General features: G+C 33.7%; 1 protein-coding gene across 31 annotated transcripts in view; it reads right to left on the bottom strand.

Moving 5' to 3' along the window:
- Positions 1-21075, bottom strand: part of BAZ2B (bromodomain adjacent to zinc finger domain 2B) — a 413832-nt gene that overhangs the window by 213132 nt on the left and 179625 nt on the right. Inside the window, exon 1 of one of the 31 annotated variants that reach the window (XM_050752844.1) lies at positions 2996-7731. The exons of 29 other annotated variants lie outside the window; for them this stretch is intronic. The gene's annotated coding sequence lies outside the window, so the exon portion shown is untranslated. Of the gene's footprint in view, positions 1-2995; positions 7732-21075 lie in introns of those variants that run through there. One more of the 31 variants, XM_050752841.1, reaches the window with a different exon arrangement.

Raw genomic sequence — 21075 nt, 5'->3', positions numbered from 1 at the left:
AGATGTTACTTTCATTAGTAAATATACAAAGTAGATAATGCCAAGATTCATTCAAGTATGTAGCAAATGCTCTCAAATTTCACCACAAACTACCTGTTTGACTAGGTAAGTCCAATTCATTCTTCAGTCTCAATTTGGGTTGTACCCTCTCTGTAAAGCTTTCTCACATCTCCACTTGCATATCTAATAAACATTTTGGTCTACCACATCCAAAGCCAGAGTCCTGATTCTTCATCCTCATCCCAAACCTTCTCCACCTGAAATTCTTCCCCATGTCACAGCTGATGGCAACACCATCCTTCCAGCTGCCAAAACCCTTAAAGTCATCTTTTCTCCTCTTTCCTTGCATCTCACATCCAGCCCAACTGGAAATCTTTTTGGTTGTACCTTAAAAACATCCAGAATTTAACTGCTACTAGGCCACTACCTTCTCTCATTTAGATTACTCTAAGAACTTTCTATCTGGTGGTCCATGCCTCTTTACATACAATCTATTCTAAACATAGCAACTGGAGTGATCCTTTTTAAAAATACCGAAAGCCCTGGAGTGGCTCCTCAAAGTCCCCACGGAGGCCCTACATGAATAACCCACTCACTCATTTCCTTTGACAATACCTCCTCTTTCTCTCTCCATACCCGTACTCACAGTGACAACCATTCATTTCCCTGAGCAAACCAATCATGCTCCTGCCTCATGCCCTCTGCCTCGAAGACTTTCCAAAGGTATCCAGATGGCTAACTTCCTTAATCTTTCCTCAATATCTCTTCTTTGTGAATCCTTCCTCAGCCCCTGAATCCCATCACCACCTAACCTTCACATCCTGCTCCTTTTTCTTTACTTCATAATATTTGTCATCTTCTAAAATGCTATGCAGTTTGCTTATTATCATTTATCTCCACTCCTACTATATGTGCCACAAAAGCCGAGACCTTTGAAAGTTTCATTTACTGATATTTCCCATGTACCTAGAACAACACACAAATATGCAAATTAAATATGGAAATAAAACAATACATTGGATATCTCTCCTTGGCGTCACCTTTAGCATCCTGTACTGACCTATATTTTATCAGTTATCACATTGTACTGTTAACAGCCTATTAATTTTCTGCCTCTTCCACTAGACTGCAGGCTTCTTGAGACAAGGGATTTTGTATTGCTTTATAATGCTATTACCTTAATTCCTTAAAGTGACTGATACTTATATTTGATAAATTAATGAAAAAAATAAAACCATCTGAATCAAATGTGTAAGCACCTTTACTATCTCCAAAATATAAACACAATGGTTAAGGGTATGACACTGGAGACTGTTCTGGATTCTGAATTGTGTCAGTGTTTTCAGCTTGGCTCTGGTATTTACTGGCTAAGGACCTTACTCAAATTATTTAAATTCTCTACAATTACTTCCTCATTGATAAAAATGGAAGTAATAATGGTACCTCCACCTCATGTGATTATCATGAATATTAAATGACAATAGAATTAGCCCAGAGGTTTGCATATAGTAAGTATTCAATAAATGACATAAATTACTTGTTATTGTAAATTAAAATAGAGGCACTATTATAACTTTTACTTTGATAACTTGACTAAGCTAGAATATTCACAAAACTTAACCTTTAGAATCTCCTCAGAATATGCCAATTTATATCAAAAATTACTGAGTTACCTAAAATAACCCTGATAAGCATTATGTGAAAGAAACTAACTTAATTCTTTCAACAAAAGTAGGATTCTATTTACATTATTCCATTTTTTAACATTCCTAGATGTTAGGTTCTATAACATTCTTCAGTAACTACTTTTGATTTTTCATAATCGTATGTTTTCTTTTTATATAATCAATATATCTAATACTACAGATTAAAAATTAAACATCTTACTATGTAGATCACCTACATTTATATGTCCATAATATATACATACATACATTCTTCCCTCTACTCTGAACAATTTTACTTTCAGAAATAAGACTTCTAAGAAAGAGTTAAATAATTTTAAGTATATTTGTCATTCTTTACTAAATTACCTTTAAGCTTTCTACTTCCCATTTTAGTCATGTATCCAACAACATGTATATTCCCATGTATATTCCTTTGGTAATACTATATTAAAGATTGAGCAAAACTAAGAGTTCTGTTTCAAATTAAAAAGCCAAAGTAATGGTGTTTCTTTTAAAGTCATAAATTTTAAAAAAATTATTTCTCCGTCTATTGTTACTGCTAATGTTTTCCTACGTGCAGAGTCAGTTCTCCATTTTATAAAATACTTGTGAAATTCATTTGCTTTGTAGTTTGTAACACTATAAAGAAATAAACAAACATACACATTTTACCTAAGCACTCACAAGGGCAGTAGACAAGGAAACTGAGGTAAGCAGTTTAAATGATTGTCCCAAGACTACAGATGGAGTGACGGCCAGATTTAGGATTAAAACTAAGAAGCTCATTATTCCCTTCTTATATTCTCAATACTTAACATTGTTTTTATATCATAAGGATCTCTTTGCTAATTTCAGAATAAGTTAATTTCATAATTAAAATTATCGATATATTTTGAGAATATATGTAAATAGAATTATGAAATTTATTAAATCAAGATAAAATTAGAGTTTATCCAAAGTCTCTGAAAAAAATAATCTTTTTACTACAAAAGTTATTTTTAAAATTTTGCTTAGAGTGGCAAGAAAGTGGCAGCTTAATATCATTTATCATTTCAATGTCTTTATTTAATAAAGCTAATTTCTGTAACCAAAACCTACAGTATGTGTATGAGCTGGTTGGATTTAAGATACCAAACAGAAATACTTTTTCATTTTAAGAAATCTTCCAAACTTAAACAGTAGTTTCTACTCTAATTGTAAACTTTAACTTCAGGATATATTTCTAAGAGATCTTTCCATGAAAAAGCAATATTAAAAAGTAAAGAAAACACCAAATACCCTTGCATTTACAGGAGAAAAAGACATAGAGTATAACATTAACAGCTTACTGTGGAGAGTGGGTTTAATCAGGAAGTAGCCATTATCCTTTCGATTCAGAGCAGTGACAGCACTCCAAAACAACAAGCCGTGATATTTTTCAGTTAAAAGGCATGAAAGAATACCTACTATTGTGTCCTAGCTTTGCTGACCCCAAAGGTCAGCATATGTCTTTTATCAAAGCTATCATGAAAACATAATCCAAGTAAGCATTTACAATGCTCTATTTGTTGAAACACCTAAAATCTACCTAACACAACCTCTCTCTCTCTCAGTTACTCACAAAACATGGCTGTCTTATTCAGAGATTAGCAATTATTGTAATGAGATACTGTCGGAGAGGGTCAAATAGTACTTCCTGCAGTTTACACATCTTGATTTCCTGGTAAACAAACTGAAAGGCAGGTGGAGCACTTAGATCACCAGCAAACGTGAATGCTCACGTGATAAAACTAAGCCAGGTAAGGCTATGTCTCAAGTAATCGTTCTTTTCTTAATTTTATTAATGTCAAACAGACAATAAAGAGGTCTGTCTTTCTTCCTTTTTAAAGAAGGGTTTATTCCTCACATAAACTCACATGATAGGAATGCTTGAAAACTGGCACTGTTTAAAAGCAGGTTTCAAAAATCACTTCTGGCAGATAAACTATAAAAACAAAGCAATGCTAACAAGATGTAAAAAAAACAAATAAGAATAACTGCTCAAAAACCTGCTAAATATAAAGAAAAGTCTTTACATTTCAGCTGCTACAATAAACTATGTAAAATAAATATCTGAGTTATAATAAAAGACCAAAATTAATTGTTTTGTGGTCAAAGCATAAGTTTATTGTTTTATTTGGACAACTTCCTGCAAAATAAGACTGCTTTACAATTTATGTGGCAGTCTTTGGAAAAAAATTCCTATGATCAGAAAGTTTACATAATTTGAAACTATTCTCTACATCATTTTAAACTCACATATCAAAAAGAAAACAAAACGTAAAATATTTAACCTGTGAGCATTTTTTAAAAACACTGTTAAGCTTGAAAACTAAGTTTCTTTGTCCATAGTTTTTTTTTTTTTTAAATCCCCCAAATTGCTGTTTTTTCATGCTCTGAAATTTCTAGTATAGTTTGATGAGGGCTGGTTTAAATTAGCCATGGGTATGAAACAAACAAAAAACCCAACTCCATCAAAATGATAAACTAATTTACTACTTAAAAAAAAATCTAGATAATTCTGTAAATCCACAAAATTTGCATTTATCTTTAAAATTCTATATTTACTAAGGCCATGCATCAATATCCTAACTATTATGAACACAGTAAGATTTGATTTTAATGCAAAAAGCTCTTAAGACTCCTTTACAACAATATAATCATGTTAAGATATTAAAATTATACTACTTAAAATAGGTTTATATTTATTCAGTTTGCAAAATAAAGTTCTAATGTACTGAAATAAATAGAACAAAACAGAATGATAATAAATAACAACAAAAAAAAAACACCCAGGAGAGAAGACTGTGCCAAGGGTATAGAATCTCAGAACAAGTCTCATTACATATACTTAATATGTCATTTCAAGGAGTATGTACTCGGTATTGAACCACATTAAGTTGCTAACATCACTAATCACCACCTTAAAATTTACTACAATGACACATGAAATAGCAAATTTTCAAAAAACTATGATTACGAAGTTAACATTTCCAGCTGAATTTCTTGGTCACATTAACATTAAATAATTTAAAAACCATAGTAGTCACATGGAATGCAAAACACAGTTCTTATTTCCTTTATAGAAAATTTAAGATGTAATTCCTACCACGTAAGTAGCTTTGAGTATGTAATTCATACACCAAAACAAAATTTTAAATCAGAAAATTATTATTTCAATTGTTTCAATGATTTATGACCATCTTAGCTTCCTATAATGTATCAAATTTAGAGCATGATGAAATGAAAACATAAAGAGGTACAGCAAATAAATATGATATTTGGTTTCATTGAAGGTGGTTTTTATCAAGAGCCATTAAGTTTTGATATTATGAGTTTACAATGAAGTTAAAAGGTAAGGGACAAAAACCAGTTGGAAAAAGACTTGCCCTCAGAGCTGACAAATGAGAGAAATATACCTTTTCCTTCTCCTGGGTATATTTCAGCCCTACTTGTCCTCTCAGGCATTCTTTAACTGGACCTAGTAGTACTATATAGACAAAAAGCTTCAGAGTGAATTCCCCTATCCTCTGGAAAGTCCAAGAAACCACAGAGGTAAGTCCTCCATATTAAGAACTATGTGCAAAATGAGGTGGGAAGGCAGAGGGAGAGACAAGAGGAGGAAGAAAGTTTCCTACTTTTTACTTGCTTGCCTTCTACTACAATAAATAGGTGTTACATAATTATTTATATCCCATCTTATTCCAACATAATTTAAGATGACTTACAAAACTATGAGAAGAACAGAATGCCGTCTTTAAAACTAATATGAATAAAAGAGAAAATAAGAGGATATGAGAAAGATGAAAACACAAGGTAAAGTTGGAACAAAGAAACACCTATCATAAGGTTTTGCACAAGTCTATGATATGGGTGGTTCAGCTCCTTAGCAATCAAAGTAAAGTGGGAGACGAGATCAAATTACAAAATTCTCATTCTCTATAAGATGTAATTTACAAACAAGCTCCAAAGCCTTCTCTAGTACTTAGAATTGAGAGAAGTTTTAAAAATAATTTTCAAAAATGCAACAATGGAGCACACAACAGTTTTCTCAATAGAATCTTTACAGCAATTAAAATAACAAATTTCACATAAAAGTTTCTTTTAACATTTCGTCAGTGCAAGTCAGAGTGATAACATAATGAAAGATTCCCCAAAATAAGCCATCTTGCTAGGAAGTCTGCAATTCTCATCTGGATCTTTAAACATACACTAACAATTCCCAGAATCTTATGTTAAATTCCATTTTCAAATTCCAAATTCATATTCTATTTTCTAAAGTCAGGTTCTTATGCTAGATGACAGCAGAAGATCACATAAAATGTGATAACCAGGGTTCCAGATCAGGCAAAAGATAAGGGAGCTTTCTTTTTTATTTTTTTTTTTTCAGACAGAGTCTCGCTCTGTCGCCCAGGCTGGAGCGCAGTGGCGCGATCTCGGCTCACTGCAAGCTCTGCCTCCCGAGTTCATGCCATTCTCCTGCCTCAGCATCCCAAGTACCTGGGACTACAGGCGCCCGCCACCACGCCCAGCTAATTCCTTTTTGTATTTTTGGTAGAGACAGGGCTTCACTGTGTTAGCCAGGATGGTCTTGATCTCCTGATCTCCTGATCCGCCCGCCTCGGCCTCTCAAAGTGCTGGGATTACAGGCGTGAGCCACCGCGCCCGGCCAAGGGACCTTTCTTTTTCAATGAAATGAGTTCCTCTTTTCGTTGGTGATCTTCCTTCCATGATCCTGCTCATTACAACAGCTGGGAGTCCAATCTATGATGATTTGTAATCCTCCCCAGTTTGGTATTTCTAACTATAGTAGATAAATGTGACTCTGTCTTCACATTCAGTTTGCATCAATTTAGATTCATATTTGCATACTTTCAGAACATTTACTTTTTGTTACTGGTGGAGGGGAAGGACAGCGAAATCGATACAAAGGAAATTTCCTATCTCTTATTATACAAGAAAAAAACAAGATCTACCAGTGATGTCAAACGACATGCTACCATGGTATAGTATCTGGACTGAACACTAATAAATTGTAACAATGATGCATTCTGGTTTTCGTGTCAGGTAAATAGGTTGTAGCAAATCATATCTTCCTTACTACTTAGGGTTGGTCTGCTCTCTGCCTCCCAAAGATCCTAAATTTATGTCCTCCTGCCTCCCAGATTATGCTTATGTTGTTTCGTATCTCTGCTCCTACCTCATTATCAGTTTAGGTCTCATCACTTCCAGGATGGCTCTCTCTCAGACTCCATTTGAAGGGCCCATAAAACCTTTCTCTACATAATTTAGCTATATATTACTATATAATTATTTGGGGAATCTCCTTACCAGATCTTGAAATTCCTTCTTTTATATTACCCACCATGAATAACAAAATGCTCAATATGTAGAAAATACTCTAAATACAAATAAACTTAGTATAATGCATTAATAAACTGCTGTATATATTTATAACAGACCATATTTATTCAGCGTAACTAGGATATTTATTATGATTGCATCAATTGAACCAGAAGGCAAATTTTTACCATAAAGGTGATTTCCGCATGGTATACAATCAACCCATATTTAATCAAACCTTGGGCTTTTCTACTTTCAAGTTTGTCAAAATAATTTCAATTGTGAGACAACTTTTGAGAACACTACCAAAAACCAAATCTATTTTGTAAGCTTCTGTCAAACCTCAAAATGACTAAGATTAAATGACAATTTTCATCCAATACAGTTTGATCCATATTTGAACTCATAAAATTTATGAAGCTTACTACTTTATTACCATTCAATGAATTCTTCCAATGTGTAGCCACTGAAATTTATTTCTGAACTTCCTATTTTATAAAAATTCAAATCTTAGTAATCTCAATATATAATTTTGCTATTGTAAAAGGAGTAGTCTTTAGATTTGGCATAATATATACACTCCTTACCATACTTTCCTGCAGTAAGGAAAACCACTCCTAATATTTAAAAATATGTTAGAAAACATATGCTTAAGTATCTCATATTACCAACTTAAATCAATCAAGATTAATTCTATTCATTTAAAAAGTTATAGGATAATTATCATGGTTACATTATTAACCACCTTATAATTGTTTACTTCAAAGAAAAAAAGTAGGAAACATATCCATAATATAAATTGAAATGGCTTTTGAACAAATTTAACAACAAAAGATTATTCAATTTTCTTTCTTTTCCTTAAAAACAAAATGGAAAGAGTAAGCCAAAGACAGATATAGATGTATATATTTTCATTTATTGCAACATAATAGATACACACAGAGCCTGTGAGAATACAATATTCATTTTGCTGCAGAAGAACAGACATTGCATAACAATGAGATTTGCTAATGAAATCAACCATCAACCTGAAATACATATGTATTAAACCAAGACCTCAGTGTCATTTTCTTTTTGCATCGTTTGTTCTTTTTTTCTCGACCCTTTCAGTATTTTTGTCCTTTAGATTTTAGAACTTATGGGTGAAGCAAAATCAACTCTATATTACAATGTATTGCTTTTTATTCATCACATTTATTTTTAATGTAAATTCCAATTGTTCTGCTTCTATCAGCACTATTAGTGTACCTTTAGAAAAAAGAAATCAATGGATGCTACCAGAAGAAACAAAGGAGGTTTATTTCTATAGAGAATTGTTGGATCTCAGGTCCAAAAAATTTTTTATCAATATTTCACATAAATTCTATGTGGAAACTTTAATTGCAAGGTGAGTGCTTACTTATTTAATAAGAAATAAGAAAATAATAAATATATTTTAAAGTCAGTTTTGTAATAATGTAATTTCCTCGACAATTTCGACTACTGATAATTATTAAATGAAATAATATAGAGCTAATATAATCATTAAAATGAAAATTATTCTCAAGTTTTTAAAATAAAATAATACTTTTCCCTCAAAATGTTTTACTATCCTGGTCTGAAAATGTTGATTACCAATTAATATTTGTCAAAAGTAAGTAATGCTGGGAATTTTCTATGATTTAGTTATAATTTTCAATAAAAGCACAAAACTATGAAAGTATTTAATGTGATATATCTTAAAGAAAAAATAAGTATTAATGTACCCCCAGAATCAATTTGTATCCTTTTGAGTATAGGCTATTTAAAGAGCTATCTATACCATTGGTTGTCTATTTACACAAATTAGGTTTTTCAATTCACCTGTGCTACAGATAAAATTAACAGGCTAATCTCTGGTATACAATTGCTACTAATTCATAATAATAACAGCTTTAACAGCAACCAAAACAAGAAGCAGTACTTATACCAACTAAAACATCCAGAGTCAAACAGAAGATTAAGTTTCCTGTTAAATTTTTATATTACCTTAATGTGTAACCTAAAACAATATCCTGCAAAAATAACCAAAGGCAATATCAACTACAATTCTGTCAGAAATAAGTAAACAGTTAGACATTCCTTATTAAATGTAAACTCTGAAAGTTGCCACTGACAGTCTAATAATTGTCAAGTCTATTTTTAAAACTTTGAAGAATGACTTGAAAAAACCACACAACCACAGAACAATCAATCAATCTATACACAACAGATTTTCCTTTAAAAATCCAGAAATTTCTATTAAAATGTCAAATTATACATTAGACTGTAGAGAAACACACTGTAAACAAGTATCTGTGCGATACCAAAAGCCTACTTTTACTAGTACCAAAAAAAAAACAAAAAACCTAAAACATGGTGACAGGGTTTGGAGAGTCATCTAGCTCACTGCTACTCCAAGTACAGTCCATAGACCAGCAACATGGAAATTACTTGTTAAAAATGCAGAATCTTGGCCAGGTACGGTGGCTCACACCTGTGATCCCAATATTTTTGGGATGTCAAGGCAGGAGGATCACTTGAGGCCAGGAGTTCAACACTAGCTCAGGCAATACGAGACCCCATCTCTATAAAAAAAATAAAATAATTAGCCAGATGTGGTGATGTGTGCCTGTAGTCCCAGCTACTCAGGAGGCTGAACTGGGAGGATCACTTGAGGCCAGGAGTTCTAGGCCAGCCTGGGTAATAATGAGACCTAGTCTCTACAAAAAATACTAAAAATTAGCCAGGTATGTTGGCACGTACTTGTAGTCTTAGCAACTCAGGACACTCAGGTGGAAAGATCATTTTAGCCCAGGAGTTCGAAGTTACAGTGAGCTATATGACTGCACCGCTGCACTCCAGCCTGGGTGACAGAGCAAGACCCTGTCTCTAAAAAAAAAAAAAGAAAAGAAAAAAGAAAAAACAAGGCTGGGTGCAGTGGCTCACGCTTGTAATCCCAGCACTTTGGGAGGCCGAGGCAGGCGGATCACGAGGTCAGGAGTTCGAGACCAGCCTGGCCAACATAGTGAAACCCCATCTCTACTAAAAGTACAAAAATTAGCTGGGTGTGGTGGCACGCCTGTAGTCCCAGCTACTCGGGAGGCTAAGGTGGGGGAACTGCTTGAACCCGGGAGGCAGAGGTTGCAGTGAGCTGAGAGCATGTCATTGCGCTCCAGCCTGGGTGACAGAGTGAGACTCTGTCTCAAAAAAAAAAAAAAAAAAAAAAAAAAAAAGAAACAGAAATGCAGAAACTCAGGCACCAGACTAGACTTACTCAGAATATTCTGTACATTAAAGTTTAGGAAGCCCTGATCTAGAAAATGCTTCAGAGTACCTAACAATTTATACACCAATTTCAGTAATTTCTGATATGCTAACAACTCCTCAAAAATCCATATTAAAAGACAGAATACTCAAGAGAGTAATTTATTTGTTGTACCCAAAGTCCACTGCCTATCTTTTGCTTATTCATCTAAAGTCTCATTCATATGGACTACTGATTTAAAATTTGTGGTAATATGAGGAATAAGTGGGCAGAAATAATATGTTTCTATAAATTACTGGAAAAAATATAAAAAACAAGAATTTACACTCACTTAGCAAGATTTTAAATTGCTTCAGCAGAAGAGGCCTTTCTTCAAATAAAATCTGTGAAGAAGTCCAGTATGGGCGCACACTGAGATTACAGGCTCACACCTGTCATCCCAACACTCTTGGGAGACCAAGCTGGGAGGACGGATTGACGTCAGGAGGTTGTGACCAGCCTGGGCAATACAGCAAGACCCCATCTCTACAAAAATTTTAAAAAATTATCCAGGCGTTAAAAAAATAAATAAAATAAAATAAAATTAGCCAGGCGTGGTGGTGGTGCATGCCTGTGGTCCCAGCTACTCAGCAGGCTGAGGTGGGAGGATTGCATGAGCTGGGAAGTCAAGGCTGCAGTGAGCTGTGATCATGTCACTACACCCAAGCCTGGGCAATAGAGTGCAACCCCATCTCAAAAACAAAACAACAAACAAACAAACAAACCCAGAATAGTAGAAAATAAAGAGCTGCTTTTTGGGGTAGAGGAGGTGCCTAGCAGCTGCCAAGGTATTTCAATACAACCAATTCATATGGTTCTACAGAGGACAGTCTGACTTGACCAAAGGGGATTACCTAAGAGTCTAAAAACAAGTGGGAAAGTTGTTGTACTAATCACAAAGTTTACTATTTATCAAAGCAAGTCCTCAAGTTTGTTCTGTAGTATTTTAAACTAAGAACACTGGATTAAAATTACATAAATTTTTTGTAAGTAAAATTGATATTTTCCTAAATAAATCCAGTTGGCGAAGTTAGAAGTAACTAAGGTTATCTTCAATTAAATTATTTCAATCAGTAGAAGGCCTATCATTTACAAGGCATTATGTTAAATGCTAGTAATATAGATGAATGGACAAAGTACTCTATTTATTGTCTTGGAAGAATAAAATAAATACATGGTAGTCCCAGCTACTCAGGAGACTGAGGCAGGAGGAGTGCTTGAGCTCAGGAGTTCCAGACCAGCCAGACTAACACAGAGAGACTCTATCTCTAAAATAAAGATAAATACATGGAACATACTACCATTTATACCATAAGAGTGGTATAAATAAAGTACTATGAGAGCAAAATTAACTGAGGATGGCAGAAAGAATCTTTATGAAAAAATGATACCTGAAGTAGGCTTTGCAAAGTAGTGTAGGAATTTGAATAACAAAGGTGAGTAGGTGGAGGAACTAGGAAAAGAGACATCCCAAGGGGAAGGAGAACATAAGCTAAGGATCAAAAGCTGAAAAGCACTGGATGTATTCTGAGACTAGCTTAAGGTGGCTTCCAAGCTCCCTAATAACAGGAATCATGAGTTGCTCCTTTTATGGCAGTAGCACCTATGACACCCAAGAGTTAACATACAGGTTGAACATCCCTAATTTGAAAAGCTCCAAGATCTGATACTTTCTGAGCATCAACATGATGCCACAAGTGAAAAATTCCATGCCTGACCTTATGTGACGTGTTGCACATTATTTAAAATATCATACATAAGTGCCTTCAGATTATGTGTATAAGGTATAGATGAACCTAATAAATTCAGTGTTTAGACCTGGGTATCTACCCTCCCCAAGATATATCATTATATATATGAAAATATTCCAAAGTCTGAAAAAAATCTGAAATCCCAAAAGCTTCTAGACCCAACCATTTCAGATAAGGAATACTCAACCTGTACCTGGGCAGCATAAAAGCTTGTTATGTATAAACTGTTTGAATGACTCAATCAATCAGTAAAGTAATATAGTCTGGCTAGTACAAAGGACATACGTAAAAAATAGTGCGAGAGATATTTATTTGGCTGAAAACGTACTTTAAAACCTTATCGGAGATGACCTTAAATACCATACTAAGTGTTTAAAGTTAATGCTGCGAACAATGGTAAACTACTTGCATTAGAAATATTGATCTAGCCGTTTTAAGGAGGATAAATTGAAGCAGGAAGAAATTTACAATAAAGATATTGCAGTATTTGGTCTCCTGAGATAATTTAGGCAAAAGTGACGTTTTGTACTAAGGTGTGGCAGAAGAGTGAGAAATGAGGGGATGGATAAATATAAAAGTTATTCATATATAGAAGTAGGGATAAATTTATTTTTTTACTTCTTAGCTGGTTAGAGTAGAGAAAGAAATTTAAAAATTGTATTGTAGAAGTAAAATTTATTGGACTTCAAAGCAGGCTCTATATGCAGAAAGTGGGAATACAAAAATTAAGCAAATGCTAAAAAGTAGAGCAGAAATCTTTTATGCATTGGTCACATAAACTGGTACAATTATATAGAAAGAAATCAGGCAACATATAGTAAAGTAAAGCTGCATGTAGACTATAATACAGTAATTCTAGATATCTCACCCAGAAAAGTTCCCATACGTGCACATAAAAAGTCATGTATATGAATGTAAACTGCAGTTCTATTTGTAGAGTAAAACCTTGGAAATACTGGAAAATGAATAAATAAAAATATCATGGTAGGTTTTTATAATGGAATACTATATGGTAGTTAATATAAGTAGAGCTACTTATATTAACATAGATATATATCTTTAATATGCTAACACAAACACTTGAGGGAAGTGAAGGTTTAATGTTTTGTTTGCACTTCTGTTTATCACTTTACTTCATGCCAGGACAATCCTTTGGATAACAATGAAATAAACCAGTCATGAGGGAGAAAAATGAATGTCTTTTGGCAGATCAATGAAGCAAGCCTCTAGAGGAGGCAGAAGTGAATAAAAATTAAAAAGCATGAAGTTTTAGGTTTAGTAAGGAGGTGAAACACTTTATTTCTCAGATATGGGTACGGAGGTAGAAGGAAAAAACCTAATAGTTTTTGTTTTTTTGCTTTTGAGACAGGGTCTCATTCTATCACCCATGCTGGAGTGTAGTGGAATCTCTGCTCACTAGCTTATATAGTAAGCATGTGTTTCTTTTTTTTTTTTTGAAACTGCAAACTATTTTTCAGAGTGGTTGTACCATTTTACATTCCCACTGGTAATGTATGAGAGTCTGATTTCTTCATATCCTTGCCAGCAATTCATATTGTTGCTATTTTTAATTTTAATTTTTTTAGATGGGGTCTTGCTGTATTGTGCAGGCTGGTCTTAAACTCCTGGGTTCAAGCAAGAGTTCAACTGTTCTAATAGGTGTGTGGTAATATATCATTTTTTAATTTCTCTGATGGCTAGTGATGCTGAACATCTTTTCACGTGTTCAGCTGACATCCGTATATCCTTTTTGGCCAAATGAATATCTTTTGCCCATTTTCTAATTGGACTGTTTGCCTTTTTACTACTGAGTTTTTAGTTTTTATGTATCCTAGATAAGAGTCCTTTGTCAGATAAGCAGTTTTCAAATATTTCCTCCCAGTATGTAGTTTGTCTTTTCATCATCTTAACAGGGCATTTTGCAAAGCAAATGTTTTTAATTTGATAAAGTCCAATTTACAGATTTCTTTCTTCTATGAATCATGTTTTTGCATCATATGGAGGAACTCTTCACTAAGTTTTGTCTTGTAGGTTTTCACTTATGTCTTCCTCTAAAAGCTTTATAGTTCTACATTTAAATGTATGATCCAAACAGGTTCTGAACTACAGGAGAAGAGGAACTGAACAATCTTTTCATCAGGACTTCAACTAGTTAGTCAAGATAATTTCAACATTTACTGGGTATCCACTTGAAGTATTAGGCACTTAGCACCATTACAAAGTATCAGTATCAGATATAGGCAGCAGAAAAAACACAAATATCTATTTTTATTTCATTATTTCCAGTGTTTTGATAAGAGTTATACATGAGTACACCTGACTTACTCAGGAAGAGCTTGAGAGTGTTTCTGTAGACTACTTTTGCTATAACTTGGAAGCCTTCTCACAGGAAGGCTATGTCAGGAAGGGATAACAGCACTGAGTAAAGGCAAAAGGACTATATACCCACCTCTTGGTTTAAGGAAGTATAAATCATTTAACATTTGGAGACTTAGTATGGGACACTGAGGCATTACTTTTAGATGTAAGCAGGAGACAGGCTGTGGAAGATTGCATATACCCTGTAAATGAGATTAAATTTTATTCTGTAGTGGTTGGAAGATAATAAAGGAGTTTAAGTAGGTAAATAACCTAGTATGATTTGTCAATTTGATGTCAATTATGTCATCACTGAGAGGATGATTAACATGGACACAGCAAGATGAGGGGCAGAGACACTAGTTAGGGGGTTACTGTGACAGCCCAGGTGAGACATGATGCAAATCTACATTAAGATTTAAGCATCATGAACAGAGAAGAAAAGATGGATTTGAGAAATATTTCAGGGGAAAAAAAGAAATGTAGTCTTTGTTAATAACAGGCTGAGAAAGGTGTTGGCTTAAGAACAGTAGAGAAGGCCGGGTGCAGTGGCTCATGACTATAATCCCAGCACTTTGGAAGGTCGAGGTGGTGGGATGACCCGAAGTCAAGAGTCTGAGACCAGCCTGACCAACGTGGTGAAACCCTGTTTCTAATAAAAATACAAAAATTAGCCAGGTGTGGTGGTGAGTGCCTGTAATCCCAGCTACTTGGGAGGCTGAGGCAGAAGAATCACTTGAACCCGGGAGGCAGAGGTTGCAGTAAGCCGAGATCACGCCACTGCACTCCAGTCTGTGTGGCAAGAGCAAAACTCCGCCTCAAAAAAAAAAAAAAAAAAAAAAGAATAGTAAAGAAGTTATGAAATAGCAATCGATTGTAGAAAATCCTTTTATTACCCTCAAGTTAACCTGTAGGATTGTCTAATACAGCACTTACCAAAGCATGAAAAACACTAGTCCCATAAGATGTTCTTTGAAGGAAGGGTCAAATAAGTTGGAGGTTCACAAAACACATTAGCACATTTTAAAAGGCTCAGAAAACGTTTTTAAATAAAACAAAAACTTTTAACTTTAACATTAACTCTACATCTTCCAAACTTACTTGCATGGAACCTTTTTTCATGAAATACTCCATAAATGCTCTACCAAAACTACTTTGGGTACCACTGGTTTGGCAACAATATGGGCTTTGGTTAAGCTTAAAGAGCGTTTTTTCAATCTTCTCTTTAAAAAAAAAGACTTAAATGCTTAAATGTTGATTTATGTGAAATCTCTCTGGCTTCCTTTGTAACTCTCTCTCATTGCTCACGCAACTCTAGCCATCTTGATTTCCCTATTATTCTTGGAAAATGCTAAGCACAATCTCTCCCAGTATCATGGCATTTATAGTTTTCTTTGGAACAGTTCTCACCCAGGTATCTACATGACTCAATTCCCTCACTTCCTTAAGATCTCTGCAAAATTGTCATCTTATTGGAGAGGTCTTCAATGGCCAATCTGTAACAAATACTAATTCATACCCCTGGCTAATTCATACTCATGACTCTTAATTTGCTTTACCTTTCTCCTAAGTGTTAGCTGCCATCTAATATACTACATATAACTTACTTATCTCTTTCACCGATAGAATGAAAAGCTCCATGAGTGCAAAGTCGCTGTTTTTTTTAGTACCTTATCCTTAGCACATGCATGTAACTAGGCACTTAATAGTTGTTGAATAATTTAGTGATCATCATATAACCTCTGATTGTATTTATTTTATATTAAAGTAGATAACAGGTAAAATACCTACATATCAACATATCATTGATAAAAACAGTGTTTTCATTTAAGCTTTTGTTGTTCATATTTTTCATGTCCACATTCGATATGAAAGATCTGACCAGTTTTATCCTTTAAAAAATTGAGGATTTTGGAAGCTTTCAACTCTAACTTTTCAAACTTTTCTTTTAATCAAAAACAAATGTAAAATTGTTACATAATTATATCTTTAGAAAATGCACAGACATTTTAGTATAACTTCTTAAATTTCTCTTTAGCACTTCCTTAGACGCTGGCTTGCAAAGGACTACCTATAATATTGAAAGTAGCAACCTTCACCCTCTAAAACAGAGTCACTTTCTTTTGTGATGTACAGTGATTTCTTTCTACAACTTTTGTAATTGTCAAGTGCTTTCATAGGTTTTAGGTGTGTAATGCCTCTACTTTTAATTTTAACCATGACTTATTACTCTTCAATATAGATCAAGTGTCCAACTGAACATATTTCACATAATATTCTCATAGTGACATACATTCTCCTTAAAACGGAAAGAAATGCTCACTGATAAATGCAGCACTTTTTCAAAATGTCTCAGTATATCTATAAATAATCTATAAAACCCTTAAATATTTTAATATAAAATGCAATATTTCTAAAAGAAAGGACTTTTAAAAATACCCAAATAAGTCAACACAAGACATATACTTTAATAGGTTCTGCTTCATATAAAATGTTTGTTGAGGAGGAAGAACAGAGGTATGCATATATAACTTTATAATCCAGATATAAACTCTCCATTTAACAAAATTTTTCTATATAGCAATATATTAACAGCAAATTAAGGCCAGGTGCTAGTGGCTCCTAGCACTTTGGGAGGCCAAGGTGGGTGGATCACTTGAGGTCAGGAGTTTGAGACCAGCCTGGCCAACATGGCGAAACCCTGTCTCTACTAAAAATACAAAAATTACCCAGGCATGGTGGCACATGCCTGTAATCCCAGCTACTCAGGAGGCTAAGGCAGGAGAATCACTTGAACCCTGGTGAAGGTGTTCAAGGAGGTGAAGGTGAAGTGAGCCAAGAATGCGACACTACACTCTAGCCTGGGCAACAGAGTGAAGACTCCGTCTCAAAAAAAAAAAAAAAAAAGGAAATTAAATGAAAATTCTGAATTCTTTCCAGTAAAAATATCTGCAACTGAAAAATAAATAAAAGTCTCTGAAATTATTATCATCATTATGCATCGTTATGAATAATTAGGTGTATTCTCTGGGTATTGTAAGTTTTATTTAAAGAGAGTTTTACCTATAACTAAAGATATTTTATAACAAGTCATAATTTAAGAGTCATAAACTAGCTAAGCAGTCTTAGTTAAGTCACAATCTCTGACCCTTACTTTCTTCATCTGGAAAATGAGTGGACTGGTCCAGGGTTTTTAGATACTGTTAGGGTTTAATATTCTGTGATTCTAAAAAAAATTTTTTCAATCAATTTTTTTGACTGAAAAACATCTACGAGATGTTTTTACTTTTGCAAACCAACTGAGAAATATTTCTGATACAGGAAATGCACATTCTCTTAAAAGCTTATTTCTTTAAAAAGTAGACAATAAAATATATTTATGTTTCTTTATAATGAAACACCTCAATTTGTACTGAAATGTGATGACTACTATTTATCTACTTTAGGTGAATAAAAGCTGAGAACAATGTATTAGACCATGGAAAAGACTCCTGAATACTAGAAGGTCACAGCCTATGTGCTGAGCTGCTAGCAAAACATCTATATGCTCCAAAGCTGCCATTTTTCTTCCTTGACAAAGACTCCATCTGCCACCGAGCCATTTACAGCCTCCAAGTCAGAATATCAATGATTTCCAACCATTCTGCAAGCCTGCTTTCACCTTGACATTACCTTTGTAATACATCTACAGCAGATGATACATATATCCCCAACTACAAGCATGAAGCCCATGCTTTATTCACCTGAGAGGTATTTAAGCTGCTCTCTAAAGTACCATTTTTATTCATGCTGACTTGCAAAAGAAGTTTAAAGTGTATATATTCAATTATCTATACACTTATATATACTTTCCTATAATTCCTTTTGCTTTATGTACCTTAAATATATTCACAAAACTTTAAAATCTAAAATGACTGTATTAAGTAGTTTTCAATAATGGCTTAGAAACTAAGACAAGAGAAGTATAGTATATTTCCATTTAACAATCAGTCACAAAATTATTTTTTATAAAATATTTTATTTCCTTAGAAATTGAAAACATTAAAATAAAGAAATATTGATAACATTTCTAGTTTTGTACTCTAATCACTGTTTTTAACATTTTAAACAAGTGAAACCCATTTACATAGCAATAAAATAAAACCAGAGAATTTTTCAATTATATTTTGTAGAATGCTAACTACCAAGAACTATTAAAAACACTTCTTCCATCCTTTTAAACAAAAGCAGTATAATCCTTGGCTATAATATCTGTACAAATGGAAATAAAGTCTTACACTTTTATCTGAAAGTAAATGTTCTCTACCAAATAAAGAAAAAATGAGTTAAAGCCTATTATGTGCAAAATAATAAGGGCAGCACAAAAAAGTTTACAACAAGACTCATGGCCTCAAACTGCAGAAATAACAAATGCACTCACGAACAAGCATCTAAAAAGACACTGCACTTTACAGTGATAGGAAGTGTGTTACATAGGAACGAATTTTGGAATTAGAGGTTAGGGACTTAAGTTTACTTGCATCTCTGCCCTGAACTCTCTAAGTACGTATGTTAATCATTTAACTCCAGGAAAACCACTTACTCACCTGTAGTTAAGTGACTATTATAAGTGGTATCTAAGGTCTTTTTCTGCTCTAGCACTCTCTGATAAAAGGATTCTGTGTCAAGATGTCAAATGATCACACATGCTACCTGGCCCCAGATTTTACAAGTCACAGTCCTTTTAGGTAGACATGGCCAGTACAGAGAAGGAAATGAGATTTCAGTTGAGTCTCCAAGAATGTGCAACATTAAAATATACATGGAGAGACAGAAAAAGTATCTCCCAGAAAAAGGAAATAGTATAAACAAAGGTGTGAAAAAAAAATCATGACTTCAGATGTGTTTATGTGGCACTGTTATCCACAAAAAGTAAGAAGAGGAGACATGATACTGGAGAAAGAGAAACTAGAAAGTAAATTAATATGGCAATCTAAGTATGACCTGATAGGGTGGTGGTGGGAGTGAAAAGAAAACAAAGGATGAAAAAGATATTGAAGATAGATCACAGGCACTTTTAGGTTTTGATTATCTGAAGCCAGAGAAAACAGCAATCTAAAGTGATATCAAGAGTTGATATCTTGTTGTGGGAAATGGTGATACCATTAACAGTAATAGGCCTGATACATAATCCTTTTTCTAAAACAATACGGAAAGAATAGAATACATTAAAGAGAAATGAAGAAAGTCACTTAATTTTCAGAAAAAGAACACTGGACTAGGAAATTCGACACCAATACCAGAGTCTCACCATAAACTAGCTGTGCAATATAGATCAAGTCACTCTGAGGTTTGGTTTTCCAAAATGAAAGTACTAAACTTACGATCATTTTTATCATTATTTTCAGCTTTATATATAATACATTATCTTAATTTCCCCACAAACTTTAAGTTGTAGAAGCAGGCAATCTTTCAAAATCCCTTCTTAATCCTAACTGATTTAAGATTTAACATTTTTTACACATATGAAAGGCTAAAAAATACAAAGTACTTTATAAACAAAAAAGAAGAAATATTTTTCACCAAACAAGTATAACTAATAACACAACTGCCACAAAACTGAAGGCAGAAACACGAGATTTCAGAATTAACCTGGTATTTCTGATCCTGCTTTAGCTATTAGCTGGTCATTCATTAAATATCCTTTATGAGCAACTAAGAATAAGCCAAAAGATATACAGTTTTCATGTTTAAGCATATCATAACTTTATTGGTGATATAAAAACGTATGTGAAACAAAAACTGCCTTGTAATGTAGACTAAGCTACATACTAAGAAAATTACTTAACATTTCTAAGGAAAGCTAGAACTGAACTATAATCTGAAAACTGTGGTTAACAGAATAAATATTATTAGAAGTTTTCCTTTAACGAGAGGCCATAATCGAATTAAAATTTTATAAATATTTCATACTGTTATTTTTTGCACAATGATTCCTCACAATTTCAAGTAAAAACCTTGTATCTATTCCTATGTCATGATTCCAAATACAGGGAGGACTTATAAAGTGTGTTTCTGAAGGGATGTATAAAGCAAATAGAGTAAAATAATTTTATTTACTAAACATCATTACAATTTACCCACGGGGATATGTTCTGAGAAACATGTTGTTACGTGATTTTGTTGTATGAACATCACAGAGTGTACTTACATGAACCTAGATGGTAAAGACTACTACACACCTAGGTTATATTGTATAGCCTGTTATGTCTAGGCTACAAACCTGTATAGCATGATACTGTACTGAATACTGTAGGCAACTGTAACACAATGGTGTTTCTAATAGAAATAGGCCTGAAATGTGAATACGAAAAATATTTATAGAGGTAAACATATCTAAAAAAGAAAAGAAACAGTAAAATTACGGTATTAGAATCTTATGGGACCACGGTCATATATACAGTCTGTCTTTGACCAAAAACATCATTATGCCTCTTGTGACAGTACATTGTATTCTGAAATAATTTATACTCCAAACATAATTTCTTTATTTTATTTTATTTATTTTTTTGAGACGGAGTCTTGCTCTCTCACCAGGCTGGAGGGCAGTAGCGTCCACCTCTCAGGTTCAAGCAATTCTCCTGCCTCAGCCTCC

This window comes from Macaca thibetana, chromosome 12 (genome assembly GCF_024542745.1).
Source record: "Macaca thibetana thibetana isolate TM-01 chromosome 12, ASM2454274v1, whole genome shotgun sequence".
Lineage (NCBI taxonomy): Eukaryota > Metazoa > Chordata > Mammalia > Primates > Cercopithecidae > Macaca > Macaca thibetana.
Note: the sequence above shows the minus strand (reverse complement) of the source record. Positions and strands in the feature narration are given on the sequence as shown.